Source organism: Mustelus asterias, chromosome 4 (genome assembly GCF_964213995.1).
Source record: "Mustelus asterias chromosome 4, sMusAst1.hap1.1, whole genome shotgun sequence".
Taxonomy (NCBI): Eukaryota; Metazoa; Chordata; class Chondrichthyes; order Carcharhiniformes; family Triakidae; genus Mustelus; species Mustelus asterias.
The window spans coordinates 52,757,253-52,778,030 of record NC_135804.1 but is presented as its reverse complement, the minus strand read 5'-3'; the positions used below and the strand labels follow the sequence as shown (position 1 = coordinate 52,778,030).

The 20,778-nt window shown below is 45.5% G+C and overlaps 2 long non-coding RNA genes across 2 annotated transcripts; both read left to right on the top strand.

Moving 5' to 3' along the window:
* The first annotated feature begins 7,311 nt into the window (after window positions 1-7,311).
* On the top strand, window positions 7,312-10,312 carry LOC144492285 (uncharacterized). The gene is made up of 3 exons (XR_013497574.1): window positions 7,312-7,875; window positions 8,075-8,152; window positions 8,600-10,312. It is a non-coding gene; the product is annotated as an uncharacterized LOC144492285 (long non-coding RNA).
* A 6,353-nt stretch (window positions 10,313-16,665) lies between these two features.
* LOC144492284 (uncharacterized) lies at window positions 16,666-18,314 on the top strand. Its single transcript, XR_013497573.1, has 3 exons — window positions 16,666-17,291; window positions 17,493-17,570; window positions 18,033-18,314. It is a non-coding gene; the product is annotated as an uncharacterized LOC144492284 (long non-coding RNA).
* The last annotated feature ends 2,464 nt before the right edge of the window (window positions 18,315-20,778 follow it).

Sequence of the window (20,778 nt, the reverse complement as noted above, 5' to 3'; positions counted from 1 at the left end):
CTATCAATACTCTTAAGGGTTCTGCCATTTACTGTATATTTTCTATCTGTATCAGACCTTTCAAAATGCATTACCTCACATTTGCCCAGATTAAACTCCATCTGCCATCTCTCCACCCAAGTCTCCAACTGATCTATACCCTGTTGCATCCTCTGATGGTCCTCATCGCTATCCGCAAATCCACCAACCTTTGTGTCGTCTGCAAACTTACAAATCAATCCAGTTACATTTTCCTCCAAATCATTTATTCTCTATTACAAACAGGGGCAACATGCAGATGAGAAATGTACATCTTTGGTGGACACCTCCAGAAATAATGGTGCAGGAACAGGAAGAGAAGTCAATGCAGGTGGCTTTTGTCTCAAACTGGAAAGACAAGAATGGAACTCGGTGAGAACACACTCAAACATACACCCAGGAGGGAGAAGAAATCTAAAGAATCATGAGAAGTAACTGGATGGCTTGTCCACACAGAAACATGTGACCCGTATTTCAGTCTACAGATGGATTGGTCTGAGTGGAACCCTGTGAGGGCAATGGCACTGAGCAAGGTATTGAAGGAGATGGGGGATCTGTCATTGGCCATGTTAAAGGCTGCAGGGTGATTGAGCAGCAATAATGGACTTTGATTATAATAGTAAGAAGTTTAACAACACCAGGTTAAAGTCCAATAGGTTTATTTGGCAGCAAGCTTGTGTGGCTTTTGCTACCAAATAAACCTGTTGGACTTTAACCTGGTGTTGTTAAACTTCTTACTGTGTTTACCGCAGTCCAAAATCTCCACATTTTGATTATAATCACAGAGGATGTCATTGTGACTTTGGGTAGAGTCCTCACAGTGGTGTAATGGGGTGAATCCTGATTGGAGAGGATCAATCAGGAAATTCTGGGAAAGATGTATGTGAACCTGTAGGATGACAAAAAGATCAAGCATTTAGGCGAGTTAGGGGCTGTTTGTTGATGAGACAGTAGTTCTGAAAGACAGAGAGCAAGCTGAAAGGGAAATTTCAAAGAGGAATTCAGTACATTTGCAAAGTGACTCACCGGGTCTGTACACAAATGTCAATCATTCTGTCAGGACTGAGGATGACTGTCCTCCACTCCACGGTTGTGGGTCCTGAGATGAGTAAAAAGCGCAATGCTGGATCCACACACTGTGCCACAGAATGGGGTAGATAGGGTTTGATAGGGTGGGTGGCAATCTCGAAATGTCTGACACCTTCACGGATACTTTGGACGGCCTCAAGTGAGGGATTCCTGTGAATTGATGTGGCTTTTACAGTTCTGTGACTTTGAGGATATTCCCTAAAACATTTCCGCTGCCCTCCTGGTAACTGCTCACTGTGATGTAGGTCAGAGCAGAGAGCTTGTTTTGGGAATCTTGAATCAGGCATGTGGACCACCCAATATACCTGATTAACCATAACCAGGGCCTCCATACTGGGAATGTTGGCCTGAGAAGGGACACCTGATATTGGAGCATCGATTCTGTCATTGAATTTGCAGGAATTTGTAGGGGAGTCAGCAGTGGTTAGCACTGCTGCCTCACAGCACCATGGAACCTGGTTCAATTCCAGCCTCAGGTCACTGTCTATGTGGAGTTTGCATATTCTCCCCATGTCTGCGTGGGTTTCCTCTGGGTGCTCCAGTTTCCTCCCACACTCCAAAGATGTGTGAGGTAATTTGATTTGGCATGCTAAATTGCCCCTTTGTGTTAGGCAGACTAGCAGGGTAAATACATGGGGTTACGGCAATAGGGCTTGGGTGGGATTGCTGCCGGTGAAGGCTCAATGGGCTGAATGGCCTCCTGCACTTTAAATATTCTGTGATTCTGTCAGTCCTGGTGACATTTCTCATGAGTTTTAAAGTTTATGTTTATTTATTGGTGTCACAAGTAGGCTTACAATGCAATGAATTTACAGTGAAAATCCCCCAGTCGCCACAATTGCCTGTTCAGATACATTGAGGCAGAATTCAGCATGGCCAATGCACCGAATCAGCATGCCTTTGGGACTGCGGGAGGAAACCGGAGCATCCAGAGAAAACCCACGCAGATACAGCGAGGACATGCAGACTCTGCACAGACGGTGAACCAAGCTGGGAAACGAACCCAGGTCCCTGGCACTGTGAGGCAGTAGTGCTAACCACTGTGCCACCGTGCCGCTCCTGTACATTGTCCATGCCTCTGACACGTATAGGAAGGCAGGTAGCGCTGCAGCCCTGTGCTCAGAATTCTGTCAGTCACACAACAGTAAGAGGGCAGTCGGGAAGAGGTGAAATGCTTTCAAAGAATAATCACTATTGTAAGGCAGGGAAACACCACAGGATCTTTACTCACAGGAAGATCCCCAAATAAGTAACAAGTAAAATGACCAGGTCATGTGATTTTAGCGATGTTCATGGAAAGGTGTGTGTTCGCTGGGTCAGTGGGTAAACTCCAAACTTTTAATTTTGGAAACTTGATCATTTACATCAGATACCACACCCTCTCTCTCCTCCGCCAGTAACTGGAGTTTTGTGGGTTTTATTAACTGAGTTTGTGCTGGAGAAAAAGCAAAGGACACAGAGATTAGAGCCAGCCGCGTGCACCAGGGAACAATGAACCAGCTCAGCACTATTTCAAACACACAACTTTTCATTGCAGTCAGCAGCTCAATTGGCTGGAAGCTGCACAGAGCTGTGTAGGAGTTTTGGACAGAAACCAGTGCCGGGATTTGAGTGTGATTTGAGATTTGAAATTAAAGATTGCCAACAGGATTCTTTCTGATTCTAGATATTTCCAGAGTGAATAACAATCTTCAGTGTAGTCCAGTCTTTCCACAGACAGGAATGTGCACACGGTTCACAGGTCACCTGTATTCCTGCTTCCTCATTCTGATCAGACTAAACTGATCAATTCTCACCTCTCCAAACACTGGGCATTTCAAACGTGCTGCCCATTGAAATCCCAATATCAATGTCAACTCCTGTAGAGATCAAAACAGGTGAGAAACTGTGTGGACACAGGATCTGGGAGAGCAATGAGAAAGTAGCAAATATCCCGAGTGAAAACACTGAATGAAACTTCAGAGAGAAAGTGCAGTCCTGGACTGCCCCAGACTGTGGGGGTGAAACGTGTTGCAGACGCTCACACACACGCCGATTCCACACCGAATGTTGGCAAATTGCTGTCATTGAGAAATATTTTTGGGGCCGTGTTGTGAGCGAAGGAGCCGGGAGCAAATCAAACTTCCGGCTCACCCCCGGCCTGAATGCACCCGGGACACCGAGATGACTCAGCGGCTGAAAGTTTGATTTGCTCCCGGCTCCTTCACTCACCACACGGCCCAGAAAGATTTCGCAATGACAGCAATTTGGAGCGGCTCCTTTGTGACTGGAAATATTGACAGAGTGACTCCAATCAAACTCCAGTCTACAAGGGCTACACAAGCTCCTCTCCATTCCCCCGCTTCCATCCTCATTCAGCAATGAGCGTGACTGGGAACTGCTTTCCCCATTCTCCGCCAGATCCGGCCGCTCCAAATTACATACTATCCCTTTCTCCTCTGCTCTCTCAACACAGCTCACCATTCCAGAATCCTCCTGGAATACAAGAATTACCCGCGGTTCCATCTCTCTCCCATCAATCTTTATCTTTGATAACTTGCCCCAAGATATCTTTCTTATACTTTCCTGGGATGTGGGTGTCAGTGACAAGGAAAAGGTTTATTCCCATCCCTAATTGCCCTTGCAGGATGCTGTGCATCCAGATTCTTGAACCGCTATCGTACTTGTGGTGGAGGTACAACCACAGTGCGGTTAGGAAGTTGAAGGATTCAGCCCATCCCCAATGAATGAACAATGATATAGTTCAGAGTCACGATGGTGTGCGGCTTGGAGGGAAACCTGCTGCTGGTGGTATTTCCATGCAATTGCTGTCCTTGTACTCCTAGGTGGCAGTAGTCTTGGATTTACAAGGTGCTGTTGAATGAGATTTGATGACTTAGAAACACTTCAGTACAGAAGGAGGCCATTCGGCCCATCATGTCTGGGCCGACCACAATCCCAGCCAGGCCCTATTCCCGTAATCCCACAGATTTACCCTGCTAATCCCCCTGACACTCGGGTCAATTTAGCATGGCCATTCAACCTAATCCACACACCTTTGTACTGTGGGAGGAAACTGGAGCACCCGGAGAAAACCCACGCAGATATGGGGAGAACGTGCAGACTCCACACAGACAGTGACCCGAGGCTGGAATTGAACCCAGGTCCCTGGTGCTTTGAAGCAGCAATGCTAACAATCGCCCAGTTGGTGCAGTGCATCTTGTAAATGGTCCACACTGCTGCCCCTGTACATCAGTGATGGAGGGGGTGAATGTTTAAGGCCAACCATGGAGTGCCAATCATGCAGACAGCTTTGTCCTGGATGGTGTAAAGAATTGTTTAAGACTCATTCTTCGAGGCAATTGAAGTGTGTTCCATCACACTCCTGACTTGTGCTTTGTATATGGTGGATGGGCTTTGCGGAGTCAGGAGGTGAGTTGTTCACTGCAATATTTCCCACTCTCTAACCAGCTCTTGTCACCAGAGTATGTATCTGTCTGGCGCACTTCAGTTTCTAGTCAATGGTCACCCCCAGGGTGTTGGCAGTGGGGGGGTTCAGTGATGGTAATGAGATTGAATATAAAGGGAGATGGTTACAGTCTCACTTATTGAGGATGGCACCTGTGTGTTGCAAAAAGTTAATTGCCACTTTATATCCCACATCTCTCTACTGTCCATATTGTGCTTTATACAGACATGGACTGTTGCAGGGTCTGAAGAGTTGGGAATGAAGCTGAACATTGTGCAATTATCAGCAAACATCCCCATTTCCGACCTTATGATGAAAGGAAGGTCATTCTTGAAGCAACTGAGAGTGGTTGGGCCTAGGACACTGCCCTGAGGAACACCTGTGTTGTGCCATGGAGCTGAGGTGATTGAACTCCAGCCCTCACTTCCTTCCTGCTCAGTGAGACTCCAACCTGTGGAGAAGATTCCCCCTGATTCCCATTGACTCCAGATTTGTTAGAGCTTCCTGAAGCCTCACTCGATCAAATGATACCTTGACATTGAGTGCAACTGATTTATCCTCACGTCTGAAATTCAGCTCTATTGTCCAGGTTTGGGCCAACGCTGTAATGTGCTAAATGGCCCTAATGGACCCCACACTGAGCATTGATGAGCAGATTATTGAACAGTAAGTGCTGTTTGATAACACAGTAAAGAACACCTTCCATCTCTTTGCTGATCATTAAGACTTAGCTCATCGGAAGGGTCTCGCCCACATTGGACTTGTCCTGCTTTTAATGGATAGGACACAGCTGAGGAATTTCCCATATTGTCTGGATGCTGCTGTAGCTGTACACTATTGTAGTAGTACACTGTTGTAGTGTACAGTGGTGCATCTGTGCACTCTTGTAGCTGGACACTGGTGTAGCTGTACGCTGTTGTCACTGTACACTGTTGTAGCTGTACACTGTTGTCACTGTACACTGTTGTAGCTGTACATTGGTGTAGCTGTACACTCTTGGAGCTGTATATTCTTGTAGCTGTACACTCTTGTAGCTGTACATTCTTGTATCTGTAGTGGAACAGCTTGGCTAGGGGCTTGGATAGTTCTGCAGCACCTGTTTTCGTTACTGCTACCAGGATGATGTCAGGTCCTGGAGACTTTGCTGTGTCCAGTGTGTTCAGCTGTTTCTTGATATTCACATGCAGAAAATCAAATTGCCTAAAGATTGGCATCTGTGACACTGGGGACCACAGCAGGAAACCAAGATGTATTATCCAGTCAACACTCTGGCTGGAGATAAATGGAAATGCTTCTGTTTTGCCTATTGCAGTCATGTTTTTTGCCACCTGATCTTTGAGGATGGGGAGATTTTTGGAGATTTCTCCTCTTGTTAGTTATTAATTTGTCCCCTACCAGTAACTATTGGATGTGGCTGAGTGGTAGAACTTGTATCTGATGCCTTGCATCTGAGATCACTTCACTGTCAATAGCATTCTTTAATTATCTTCCTCAGCCACTTCACTGAGGGCCCTGAATGACTGCAACCATCATCTTGATTCACAATGTTCCCTCTCCACTCAGTTCACTGACCTCTTATGCTCTCATAGCCTCTCTCTTCACGTAACTCCCCAATCCATGTTGACAGCCACACCCTTGATCTTTATATCTCACATAGGCTCACTACCTCCAGCAAGACAATCCAATGATATGTTTCATCAATTATTGGTTTCATTTTTTACGAACATTCCTCATGCCATGTTTAGCAATTTACTTTCTTCTGTATCTGCCCCTGGAAAATCTATTCTCCAATTTAGTTACAGCTGCAATGTAAAAATTCCAACTCTCCAGTCTCTGGCTCTCCCCTCCCCGTGATAATCTTTCAGTGACTGATTTGCTCACTTGCTCTCTCACCTACACCATTGATGACATAATCCCAATGAAACCTTAACTCTCCCTCGCCCTGGCGATTGCACTTGGTAAATCCTCATCTCTCTTCCCTTCTGTTCAAGTCACAGGGAGCTGAGTGGACCGGGGGATAACTACTTTCCCCATTCAATTCCTGATATTGCAGCACCAAATTACACAATAATCATTCTGTTAAAACTGTTCATTATTCCAGGAACATCCTGAAATGTAAAAATAATCCCTGCCACCTGTTCTCTACTGCAAACCACACTTCTAAACCCCTCCGCCCAGTCTGCTCCACCCTCACCTCCAACAATGTGGGCCAGGAACTCACAGATTTCTTGGTCAAAGAATGAATGGGCCGAAAGGACACCCTCTGACTTTCTGAACCGTCTCATCAGCGACTTTCACCTGTTTCACTAGCCCATTAGACGAAAATGTTTCTCAATTAGACCCCTGCCCACGCTCTCAACTCACATCATTTAAAAATCATATCCTTGTTTTAACAAAAATTTCAGGTGCTATAAAATACAGGTTGTTGTTGTAGTGTACAGCAGTTCAGTCTTTACACAGACAGGAATGTGCACACGGTTCACAGGTCACCTGTAGTCCTGCTTCCTCACTCTGATCAGACTAAACTGATCAATTCTCACCTCTCCAAACACTGGGCATTTCAAACGTGCTGCCCATTGAAATCCCAATGTCAATGTCAACTCCTGTAGATATCAAAACAGGTGAGAAACTGTGTGGACCCAGGATCTGGGAGAGCAATGAGAAAGTAGCAAATATCCCGAGTGAAAACACTGAATGAAACTTCAATGAGAATGTGCAGTCCTGGATAAAAGCAAATTACTGCGGATGCTAGAATCTGTAACCAAAAGAGGAAATACTGGAAAATGTCAGCAGGCCTGGCCGCAGCTGTAAGGAGAGAGAAGAGCTTATCTTTCGAGTGCATGCGACCGGTTTGACAAAGGGTCATAGAGACTCGAAACGTCAGCATTTTTCTCTCCTTACAGATGCTGCCAGAGCTGCTGAGATTTTCCAGCAGTTTCTCTCAAACTGAAGTCCTGGACTGCCCCCAGACTGTGGGGGTGAAACGTGTTGCAGACGCTCACACACACGCTGATTCCACACCGAATGTTGGCAAATTGCTGTCATTGCGAAATCTTTCTGGGCCGTGTTGTGAGTGAAGGAGCCGGGAGCAAATCAAACTTTCAGCCGCTGAGTCACTTCGGTGTGCCGGGTGCTTTCAGGCCGGAGCGAGCCGCCCCTTCCCCGGTTTTGCAGCCGCTTCCCCGCCGATCACAAGCCCATAAAACTCGGCTCCGATTCAGCAAAAGGCACAAGAGCGAGAAGCGCTGATTGGGGAGGACTGGAAGCTGAAGAAGAAGTTAGTGAAATGTCTGACTCGAAACCCTGTGTGTGCCTGGATGGTGAGTGGTGGCTGGTGTCAGTCCTTTCAACACAGTGTGCCGGCTCAGTCTCACTGAGGGACTGCAGCATTGTCGGGGAAGCTGTTTATTCAACTCACTGGAGAAGAGAATGTGCCAAAGAGGCGGCCCTGCTCCACACGGGAGGGGGGCATTTCTCAGGCTTTGAACACAACTCAATATCTGTCTTTCTCCTTTTCAGGATCCTGCTCCTGTGAAAACACCTGCAGATGCTCCGACTGCCGATGTCCCATCAGCAAAGCTGGACGCTGCCAGAAAAGTGAGTCAGTGTGGGAGATTTTCCAACTCCTCACATTGTATTGATGTGACAGATAGTTCTGGGCACAACTCAGAGAGGGACACGATAGAAAAGTAGAAGATCCAGCATTTCAGCTGATTTCATTGCCATCAGATTGGGTCATTGTCCAGTCTGAAGAATGTGGAGACAGGAACCCTGCTGGTTAAAGAAATATCTTCGTTTAACATGGGAAAGTGTTGATATTCTAGACTGATGACTAGAAATAGTATGGTAGAGATAGGGAGGGGGAAACCTTCAGGCAATTTCTCTCACAGTGTTGTGATGCTGATCCTCTGCAGATGGGTTACTTGGGGATATGAGACAGATGAGTTTGTGAGGGAGGAGCTGAGTGCTGGAATGGGAGGCTCGGGGGGGTTTTCAGTGAACTCATTGATTGTTACTGATTTGTGTCTTTGTCTCTCCTTTCAGGTTGCTGCTCTTGCTGTCCTGCAGGATGCACCAACTGTGCCAGTGGCTGTGTGTGTAAAGACAAATCCTCTGCCAAATGTAGCTGCTGTTCCTGAACAACAGACTCTTCAGACACAAGATATGAAATATTGTCCATATGTGCTGTATTCCACAAGCTGCATGTTCCCTGTGTCTCTATCCTGATCAGTTGTGTGTTTGTGTTTAATAATGAAAATGAATGAATTATTTTTGAAATGATTATTTTTGTTATTGTTGAATGAATGAAACTACTTCAAATCCTGTGATCAGAATCATTGTCTTCATTAAGAAATGACATTTTTAATGACTGCACAGCGTGTTGGGGATGGGTTTGTGCCTAAACAGGACACATTCAAGAAAATGATGCTGTCAGGGGAAAAATGTAAGGAAAATGTAAGGCACGGTAGCACAGTGGTTAGCACTGCTGCTTCACAGCTCCAGGGTCCTGGGTTCGATTCCCGGCTCGGGTCACTTTCTGTGTGGAGTTTGCACATTCTCCTCGTGTCTGCGTGGGTTTCCTCCGGGTGCTCCGGTTTCCTCCCACAGTCCAAAGATGTGCGGGTTAGGTTGATTGGCCAGGTTAAAAAATTGCCCCTGAGAGTCCTGGGATGTGTAGGTTAGAGGGATTAGCAGGTAAAATATGTGGGGATAGGGCCTGGGTGGGATAGTGGTCGGTGCAGACTCGATGGGCCGAATGGCCTCCTTCTGCACTGTAGGGTTTCTATGATTTCTATGAAAGCACACTTTAAAATAGCTGCCTGGCACATAAAGAGTTAACTGGGAAAGGAACCATAAAACAGACACCGGCTTCCACTTATACAAAGATCACTTCAAATCAAACCCAACAGACAAGCCATTTAAAAATCACAGACAGTGACTTAAAGTAAACAAACACCTCAGGAAGCCAAGCCAAGGATCGAGACATCTTTTAGATAAGGAAAAAACCCGAGACAAAGGGAATAGATTAGTCATAGGAAGAGCGGGAAAATATGAATGCAGGGAAACCAATTAGCACCTGAATGAGCCGAAACCAACCATTGATAGCCACAGACATAGGAAATGTACCCATTCATAAGAACAATACTATGTTAAATGTCTGTATCTGTTTGTATCTGCCTATAACGATGTGATAATGTTCAAATCACCGGTCCATCTATTGTGTAGAAGGTATAAAGATGGACCGTTCCCGACATTTTACTGAGATAAGGTTTGCTACTAACATGTGCCTTGACTCCCGCAGCTCCGTTGAATAAACTGTGTTTTGGAATCTCGAGATCTGACTACTAGTGGACTTTTCCCACAACAATGCCTTGAGGCAATATTGCTTTTTTGTGCATTGTGGTAAATCATGTTGTGATGGATCAGTGTGGTGAAAGGTGGGGTTATTGTAATGTGTGCAATTCCCAGCAATATGTGCACAGGAAGACGCAACAAACAGCATGCACCAACTGTGCCAATGGCTGTGTGCGTAAAGGCAAATCCTCTGAAAAATCTAGCTGCTGTTCCTGAACAACAGGCCCTTCAGACACAAGATATGAAATATTGTCCATATGTATTGTATTCCACAAGCTGCATGTTCCCAGTGTTTGTATCTGATCAGTTGTGTGCTTAAATGAATTAATGAAAAGTGAATGAATATTGTTGAAATTATCAGTTTTGTGTCAAGAATTGAATAAAATTCCACTATTTACTGTCAATTCATTATTCCCATTTTCTTACTAGATGTGATATTCTGAATGACAATGCAATGTCTGAGCTGAGATGTGAATGTACCATCCGGCCACATTGCAAAATAAGATGTATTCAAACCACAGTAACATCTGCTTCAGTCTGGTCAATGAGGTTAAACTGTATGATGATCAACCAGTGTCAGAAATGATGGAGTGAAATATCCAATGACAAATTTGCTGATTCTCTTGTGCCTCACCATATCCTAGTGTGGCAGCATCCTACTGCTAACTATAACAGAAATTTAATGTACATCTGTCTACAGATTAAGTCCTGAGATGCAGAGTTTTATTGACCTCAGATTTATGAAAGTTAGACGGGCCTCTGACCCAAATGTCCCATGCCAGAAAGGATTTAAACATTTGGGTCAGAGGCCCTTAAACACATCCCTTCCCTCCCACAGCAGACTAGGACACAATTCATCCAGACCCGGAGATTTATCCACTTCTAAGCCTGCCAACACCTTCAATACCTTATCCCTCCCTATGTCAATTTGCTCAAGAACCTTGCAGTCTCTCTCCCTGAATTTCATACCTTCATCTTCATTCTCTTGACTGAAGACATGTGAAGTGGTGGCACAGTGGTTAGCACTGCTGCCTTACAGTGCCAGGGACCTGGGTTCAATTCCGATCTCGTGCATCTGTCTGTGTGGAGTTTGCACCTTCTCTCTGTATCTACATGGGTTTACTCTGGGTGCTCCGGTTTCCTCCCACGCTTCAAAGATGTGTAGGTTAGGTGGAATTGGCCATGGTAAATTGCCCTTAGTGTCGGGGGATTAGCAGGGTAAATGATTGTAGTATTAATTCAACACTACCAATGTCCTCTGGCTCCTCCCACAGATTGTCCCCTTAATGAACCCTACACACCCTGGATACCCTTTTCCCGTTGATGTACCTGTTGGTAGAATACCACAGGATTTTCCCTATGTTTACCAGCCATAGCTTGCTCATATCCCATCTTTGCCTTACTAATTGTATTCTTAAGTTCCACCCTGCACTTTCTGTACTTCACTAACACATCCGCAGATTTGCTCCCCTTGTACTTGCTAAAAGCCTTTATTTTCCTACTCACCATATCCTGAATATCTCTGGTCATCCGTGATTGTCTGCACTTGTTACTCCTTCTTATCACCCGAGAGGAAACATGCTCACCATAGTAATTCTTCAGTGACTGATTTGCTCACTTGCTCTCTCACCAACACCATTGATAACATAGTCCCAGTGAAACCCTAACTCTCCCTCACCCCGGCCACTCCACTTGGTAAATCCTCACCTTTGTTCCCTCATGTTCAAGTCACAGGGAGCTGAGCGGACGGAGGTATAATTGCTTTCCCTATTCACTCCTGATATTGCTGCACCAAGTTACACCAGAATCGCTCTGTTAAAACTTTTCATTGTTCCAGGAACATCCTGAAATGTAAAAACAGTCCCTACCACCTGTTCTCTACTGCAAACCACATTTCTAAACCCCTCCGCCAGTCTGCTCCACCCTCACCTCCAACAATAAGGGTCAGCAGCTCACAGGTTTCTTTCTCAAAGAATGAAAGGGACGAATGGACTCCCACTAACTTTCTGAACTGTCTCTTCAGCGGCTTCCACCCGTCCCACTAGCCCAACAGACTAAAATATTTCTCAATTAGACCCCTGTCCTCGCTCTCAACTCACATCATTTAAAAATCGCATCCTATATCCATAAAAAGTACCTGGACATATTTATTCCTTTCCAGGCCCTACAGGTTGTTATTGTAGTCTACAGTAGTTCAGTCTTTACACAGACAGGAATGTGCACACGGTTCACAGGTCACCTGTATTCCTGCTTCCTCACTCTGATCACACTAAACTGATCAATTCTCACCTCTCCAAACACTGGGCATTTCAAATGTGCTGCCCATTGAAATCCCAATATCAATGTCAACTCCTGTAGATATCAAAACAGGTGAGAAACTGTGTGGACACAGGATCTGGGAGAGCAATGGGAAAGTAGCAAATATCCCGAGTGAAAACACTGAATGAAACTTCAGAGAGAAAGTGCAGTCCTGGACTGCCCCCAGACTGTGGGGGTGAAACGTGTTGCAGACGCTCACACACACGCTGATTCCACACCGAATGTTGGCAAATTGCTGTCATTTCTGGGCCGTGTTGTGAGTGAAGGAGCCGGGAGCAAATCAAACTTCCGGCTCACCCCCGGCCTGAATGCACCCGGGACACCGAGATGACTCAGCGGCTGAAAGTTTGATTTGCTCCCGGCTCCTTCACTCACCACACGGCCCAGAAAGATTTCTCAATGACAGCAATTTGGAGCGGCTCCTTTGTGACTGGAAATATTGACAGAGTGACTCCAATCAAACTCCAGTCTACAAGGTGTCCACAGGCTCCTCTCCATTCCCCCGCTTCCATCCTCATTCAGCAATGAGTATGACTGGGAACTGCTTTCCCCATTCTCCGCCAGATCCGGCCGCTCCAGATTACATACTATCCCCTTCTCCTCTGCTCTCTCAACACAACTCACCATTCCAGAATCCTCCTGGAATACAAGAATTACCCACGGTTCCATCTCTCTCCCGCCAACCTTTGAAAACTTGCCCCAAAATATCTTTCTTATCCTTTCCTGGGATATGGGTGTCAGTGACAAGGAAAAGGTTTATTCCCAATCCCTAATTGCCCTTGCAGGATGCTGTTCATCCAGATTCGTGAACCGCTGCAGTACTTGTGGTGGAGGTACAGCCACAGTGCGGTTAGGAAATTGGAGGATCTAGCCCAGCACCAATGAATGAACAGTGATATAGTTCAGCGTCACGATGGTGTGCGGCTTGGAGGGAAACCTGCTGGTGGTGGTATTTCCATGCAATTGCTGCCCTTGTACTCCTAGGTGGCAGTTGTCCTGGGTTTGCAAGGTGCTGTTGAATGAGACTTGATGAGTTAGAAACCCTACAGTGCAGACGTAGACCATTCGGCCCATCAAGTCTGGGCCGACCACAATCCCAGCCAGGCCCTATTCCTGTAATCCCACGTATTTACCCTGTTAATCCTCCTGACACTAAGGTTAATTTAGCATGGCCAATCCACCTAATCCACACATCTTTGTACTGTGGGAGGAACCGGAGCACCCGGAGGAAACCCACGCAGACATGGGGAAAACGTGCAGACTCCGCACAGACAGTGACCCGAGGCTAAAATTGAACCCGGGTCCCTGGTGCTCTGCAGCAGCAGTACTAACAATCGCCCAGTTGGTGCAGTGCATCTTGTAGATGGTCCACACTGCTGACATTGTACATCAGTGATGGAGGGAGTGAATGTTTAAGGCCAATCATGTGGACAGCTTTGTCCTGGATGGTGTGAAGAATTGTTTAAGACTCATTCTTCGAGGCAAATGCAACGTGTTCCATCACACTCCTGACTTGTGCTTTGTATGTGGTGGATGGGCTTGGCGGAGTCAGGAGGTGAGTTGTTCACTGCAATATTTCCCAGCCTCTAACCAGCTCTTGCCACCAGAGTATTTATCTGGCTGGCGCCCTTCAGTTTCTAGTCAATGGTCACCCCCAGGGTGTTGGCAGTGGGGGATTCAGTGATGGTAATGAGATTGAATATAAAGAGAGATGGTTACAGTCTCACTTATTGAGGATGGTCATTGACTGGCATCTGTGTGTTGCAAAAAGTTAATTGCCACTTTATATCCCACATCTCTCTGCTGTCCATATTTTGCTTTATACAGACATGGACTACTGCAGGGTCTGAAGAGTTGGGAATGATGCTGAACATGTGCAATTATCAGCAAACATCCCCATTTCTGACCTTATGGTGAAAGGAAGGTCATTCTTGAAGCAACTGAGAATGGTTGGGCCTAGGACAGTGCCCTGAGGAACACCTGTGTAATGTGCTGCAACTGAGGTGACTGAACTCCAACCCCCACTTCCTTCCTGCTCAGTGAGACTCCAACCTGTGGAGAAGATTCCCCCTGATTCCCATTGACTCCAGTTCTGTTAGAGCTTCCTGAAGCCTCACTCGATCAAATGATACTTTGACATCGAGTGCAACTGCATTCACCTCACCTCTGAAATTCAGCTCTATTGTCCAGGTTTGGGCCAACGCTGTAATGTGCTAAATGGCCCTAATGGACCCCACACTGAGCATTGATGAGCAGATTATTGAACTGTAAATGCTGTTTGATAGCACAGTAGAGAACACCTTCCAGCTCTTTGCTGATCATTAAGACTAAGCTCATGGGAAGGGTCTCGCCCACATTGGACTTGTCCTGCTTTTAATGGATAGGACACAGCTGAGGAATTTCCCATATTGTCTGGATGCTGCTATAGCTGTACACTATTGTAGTAGTACACTGTTGTAGTGTACAGTGGTGCATCTGTGCACTGTTGAAGCTGTACAGTGTTGTAGCTGTACATACACTGTTGTCACTGTACACTGTTGTAGCAGTACACTGTTGTAGCTGTACACTGGTGCACCTGTACACTCTTGCAGCTGACACTAGTGTCGCTGTACACTGTTGTAGCTGTACAGTGTTGTAGCTGTACACTTGTCACTGTACACTGGTGTAGATGTACACTCTTGTAGCTGTACTGGAACAGCTTGGCTAGGGGCTTGGTCAGTTCTGCAGCATCTGTTTTCATTCATAGAAATCATAGAAACCCTACAGTGCAGAAGGAGGCCATTCGGCCCATCGAGTCTGCACCGACCACAATCCCACCCAGGCCCTACCCCCACATATTTACCTGCTAATCCCTCTAACCTACGCATCTCAGGACTCTAAGGGGCAATTTTAACCTGGCCAATCAACCTAACCCGCACATCTTTGGACTGTGGGAGGAAACCGGAGCACCCGGAGGAAACCCACGCAGACACGAGGAGAATGTGCAAACTCCACACAGACAGTGACCCGAGCCGGGAATCGAACCCAGGTCCCTGGAGCTGTGAAGCAGCAGTGCTAACCACGGTGCTACCGTGCCGCTGTCAGGATGATGTCAGGTCCTGGAGACTTTGCTGTGTCCAATGTCTTCTTGTTTCTTGATATTCACATGGAGAAAATCAAATTGTCTGAAGATTGGCGTCTGTGAGACTGGGGACCACAGCATGAGTCCAAGGTGTATTATCCAGTCAACACGCTAGCTGGACATGAATGGAAATGCTTCTGTCTTGATCATTGCATTTATGTTTTTTGCCACCTGATCTTTGAGGATGGGGATAATTTTGGAGATTTCTCCTCCTGTTAGTTATTACTTTATCCCCTACCAGTAGCTATTGGATGTGGCTGGATAGTAGAACTTGAATCTAATCCATTGCATCTGAGATCACTTCACTGTCAATAGCATTCTCTAATTATCTCCCTCAGCCACTTCATTGAGGGCCCTGAATGATTGCAACCATCATCTTGATTCACAATGTTCTCTCCCCACTCAGTTCACTGCCCTTTTATCCTCCCATAGCCTCTTCCTTCATGGTAAACCCCCAATCCATGCTGACAGCCAGACCCTTGACTGTAATATCTCACTATTTCCTCTGAGACAGTCCAATGATATCTTTCATCATTTATTGGTCTCACTTGTTACCCAAATTCCATGTTTAGCATTTTACTTTCTTCTGTATCTGCCCCTGAAAAATCTATTCTCCAATTTAGCTGCAATGTTAAAATTTCAACTCTCCAGCCTCTGGCTCTCCCCTCACCATGATAATTCTTCAGCGACTGATTCACTCACTTGCTCTCTCACCAACACCATTGATGACATAGTCCCAATGAAACCTTAACTCTCCCTCACCCTGGCCACTCCACTTGGTAAATCCTCATCTCTGTTCCCTTATGTTCAAGTCACAGGGAGCTGAATGGACCGGGGGATAACTGCTTTCCCCATTCACTCCCAATATTGCAGCACCAAATTACACAATAATCATTCTGTTAAAACTGTTTATTGTTCCAGGATCTCCCTGAAATGTAACAATAATCCCTGCCACCTGTTCCCTAGTGCAAAACATATTCCTAAACCCTTCCAGCCAGTCTGCCCCACTCTCACCTCCAACAGTAAGGGCCAGGAGCTCACAGATTTCTTGGTCAAAAAGAGAATGGGCCGAATGGACTCCCTCTAACTTTCTGAACTGTCTCATCAGCGGCCTCCATCCGATCCACGAGCCCCCAGACTAAAATATTTCTCAATTAGACCCCCGCCCATGCTCCCAACTCACATCATTTAAAAATCACATCCCTGTTTCAACAAAAATGTCTGTAAAGCGTCTTTGGACGTATTTATTCCATTCTGGGCGCTATATAAATCTAAGTTGTTGTTGTTGTAATGTACCGTAGTTCAGTCTTTACACAGACAGGAATGTGCACACGGTTCACAGGTCACCTGTATTCCTGCTTCCTCACTCTGATCAGACTAAACTGATCAATTCTCACCTCTCCAAACACTGGGCATTTCAAACGTGCTGCCCATGGAAATCCCAATATCAATGTCAACTCCTGGAGATATCAAAACAGGTGAGAAACTGTGTGGACACAGGATCTGTGAGAGCAATGAGAAAGTAGCAAATATCCCGAGTGAAAACACCGAATGAAACTTCAGAGAGAAAGTGCAGTCCTGGACTGCCCCCAGACTGTGGGGGTGAAGGGTGTTGCAGACGCTCACACACACGCTGATTCCACACCGAATGTTGGCAAATTGCTGTCATTGCGAAATCTTTCTGGGCCGTGTTGCGAGCGAAGGAGCCGGGAGCAAATCAAACTTTCAGCCGCTGAGTCACTTCGGTGTGCCGGGTGCATTCAGGCCGGAGCGAGCCGCCCCTTCCACGGTTTTGCAGCCGCTTCCCCACCGATCACAAGCCCATAAAACTCGGCTCCGATTCAGCAAAAGGCACAAGAGCGAGAAGCGCTGATTGGGGAGGACTGGAAGCTGAAGAAGTTAGTGAAATGTCTGACTCGAAGCCCTGTGTGTGCCTGGATGGTAAGTGGTGGCTGGTGTCAGTCCTTTCAGCACAGTGTGCCGGCTCAGTCTCACTGAGGGACTGCAGCATTGTCGGGGAAGCTGTTTATTAAACTGACTGGAGAAGAGAATGTGCCAAAGAGGCGGCCCTGCTCCACACGGGAGGGGGGCATTTCTCAGGCTTTGAACACAACTCAATGTCTGTCTTTCTCCTCTTTTCAGGATCCTGCTCCTGTGAAAACACCTGCAGATGCTCCGACTGCCGATGTCCCACCAGCAAAGCTGGACGCTGCCAGAAAAGTGAGTCAGTTTGGGAGAGTTTCCAACTCCTCACATTGTATTGATGTGACAGATAGTTCTGGGCACAACTCAGAGAGGAACACGGTAGAAAAGTAGAAGATCCAGCATTTCACCTGATTTCATTGCCATCAGATTGAGTCAATGTCCAGTCTGAAGTATGTGGAGACAGGAACCCTGCTGGTTAAAGAAATGTCTTCGTTTAACATGGGAAAGTGTTGATATTCTAGACTGATCACTAGAAATAGTGTTGTCGAGATAGTGAGTGGGACATCATCAGGCAATCTCTCTCACACAGTGTTGTGATGCTGATCCTCTACAGATGGGTTACTTGGGGATATGAGACAGATGGGTTTGTGAGGGAGGAGCTCAGTGCTGGAATGGGAGGCTCTGAGGGGGGGGGGGGGGGAGGACTCAGTGAACTCATTGATTGTTACTGATTTGTGTCTTTGTCTCTCCTTTCAGGTTGCTGCTCTTGCTGTCCTGCAGGATGCACCAACTGTGCCAGTGGCTGTGTGTGTAAAGACAAATCCTCTGCCAAATGTAGCTGCTGTTCCTGAACAACAGGCCCTTCAGACACAAGATATGAAATATTGTCCATATGTACTGTATTCCACAAGCTGCATGTTCCCTGTGTCTCTATCCTGATCAGTTGTGTGTTTGTATAAGATAATAAATGAATGAATTGTTTTTGAAATGATCATTTTTGTTATTAGTGAATAAATAAAACTACTTCAAATCCTGTGATCAGAATCATTCTCCTCATTATGAAATGACATTTCTAATGACAGTGCAGCGTGTCGGGGATGGGTTTGTGCCTAAACAGTTTACTTAAATTAATGAAAAAATAATTAATATTTTCATAATTAAAATGATAATCTCAGTTGCTGTGGTTTGTGCAATTCTCTTCATCAAGTATGTGTTTCTTCTAACCACAGCAAAATGAACATGGTATGAGTTTGAACCTGAAACGGCTGCATTGTATAAATGACTTCTAGAATGCTGCTTGCAGTCTGAGGAGTGGTAGAGTTTGTTGGTAGTGTGGGGAATGGTGCAGTCAATGTTGTTGCATTTTTGCTGTTGGGACTCACCTGGGCTAAGAAACTCTTGAAGCTTCGCCCTCAAACCAGCAAAGAATGGGGGTCGGGAAATACTGTCTTCTGGTAGGAGTTTCCTTCTGAGAGTCCGTACCCCAAAGCAGTGATCCAATATGGGATCTGCCCCAGCAGCAAGTCAGCAGGCTGTCAGGTGACACGATTATGGGAGGACTTGTCAATCACTGGCCAAGTACGTACTCAGAATCCAATGAAGGTTTTTGGCAAGCTGCAAGGTGCATGGGAGTTTCTTCAGTAGAGGCAGAATCGCATCCTGCCTTTACATATAGTGGATAGAGGGGACACATCCATCTTGCCCTTTATTTTTCTTTAGTGACTCTGGGGAACTGCTCTGGCACAAAAATTAACTTCGAGGTAATCAGGTATTAATGACACGCACAGTCGGGAGTGTGATAGAATACTCTCCACTTAGCTGGATGAGTTCAACACCACCCAAGAAGATCAATGTCATTCAGGACAAAGCAGCAACTCACAAAGACTCCTTCAACAGCAACTTTCAAACACACGAGCTCTCCCACCTCGTCAGACAAGGTATTGTCCATACACCATCCAGACTTGGAATTTTATCACCATTCCTTCACTGTGGTTGGGTCAAAATTCTTGAACTCCTCTCTAACTGCACTGTGGGTGTACTTACGCTAAATGGACTGCAGCGGTTGAGGAAAATGGCTCACCACCACCTTCTCAAGGGGAGTTAGGGATGGGCATCAAAAGCTGGTCTAGCCAGTGACGCTCATGTCCCATGACAGAATAAAAGAAAAAGGCACGAAATATTCAACAGCTGCTTAAGAGAGTGGCTTGTGCTACTTTTTGTGAAATGAAAAATATTCGCAAGTGTTATCAACAGTGAGGGCACTTGTACAACCACAGTGAAGGATGTCAAATCTGCCAAGTCATTGACAGTAAGACGTATGATGCAGTTCTAACATATCTCAATGCAACTTGTAAGGGTCCTGGAGATTTTGTAGGTGTTAAGAAATCACTACCAGCTAGAACTCAATGCCTTGCAGGGAAATGAGAGGCAATCACATTTCTAAATGATGGGAAGAAGCAGTTAGTGGTCAGGATATAGGACACTGATGTTCAAGATGCAGAATTTGGATTAGAATGTATACTAAATTCTACCCCCTCTATGTACAGAATGTATTTGCTAAATTTGCAATATCTAGCTATGTATACTAAAGGTATATTTTTTCCTTTTTTTCCCTAACACGGATAAAGTTAACTGAAATCAGCAGTTCATAACATTCCTTAAGTCAAACCCCTCACATCTTACTGTACACAGTTATACTGACAGAACATCATATTGGACACTTTTAACTTTTCTTACAGAGACTGAAAGGAAAAAGACAGATCAAAGATGGTTCAACCTCAAAACAGTGAAATATCCCAAGGCATTTCACAAGAGCATTACTGAACAAAAAGTAATCAATATTCTTTTTTAAGTAGGGTAGGAGGGGTGAAAATCTTGAACTCTTTTAAGAGTCAGACAATGTGAGACGTTAAGTTCAAATTTCTTTATTTGGGATGTATGAGATATAATGGAATGAATCTATTCCTTTTTCTCTATTTATCTTATGATTTAGGATATTTAGCATCAGCAAATGGGAACAAATCCAGCCAGTGCCTGAAGATGTGGAGTGGGAGGTGGCTGTGGATTTCATTGAAGATATTTTATCTGTTGGGCATCTTGTAGTCTGAGGAAAGGGTGTATACATTGTCAACAGCAGCATCTTTGGATGGTTGGAACTGGGGTCCTACATGTTGCTCTCACACTCCCTGAGAGACAGAGCAGTCTCATTAAAAAAAGCAGACTCAAACCAAAAGATCAGATGTTAGATTTCCACACAATTCAAACTCAGTCTTGAGATTTTCCCATTTGACAAACATATTGAGATCCAGACTGAGCACATAATGTAGGCCACTACTTCATTGCAGTCATGAAGGAGTGCTGCACTCCCCGAGTTATGATGTGAAATCCTCAGATGAGCAGAAGATATCATGGCATTTGTAAGATTCACTCTGGTGTGAGGGATTACGTAAAAGAGCTGAGAAGTCAAAAGTTATTTAGTTTTAAGGTTTAACTGGTTTATTTG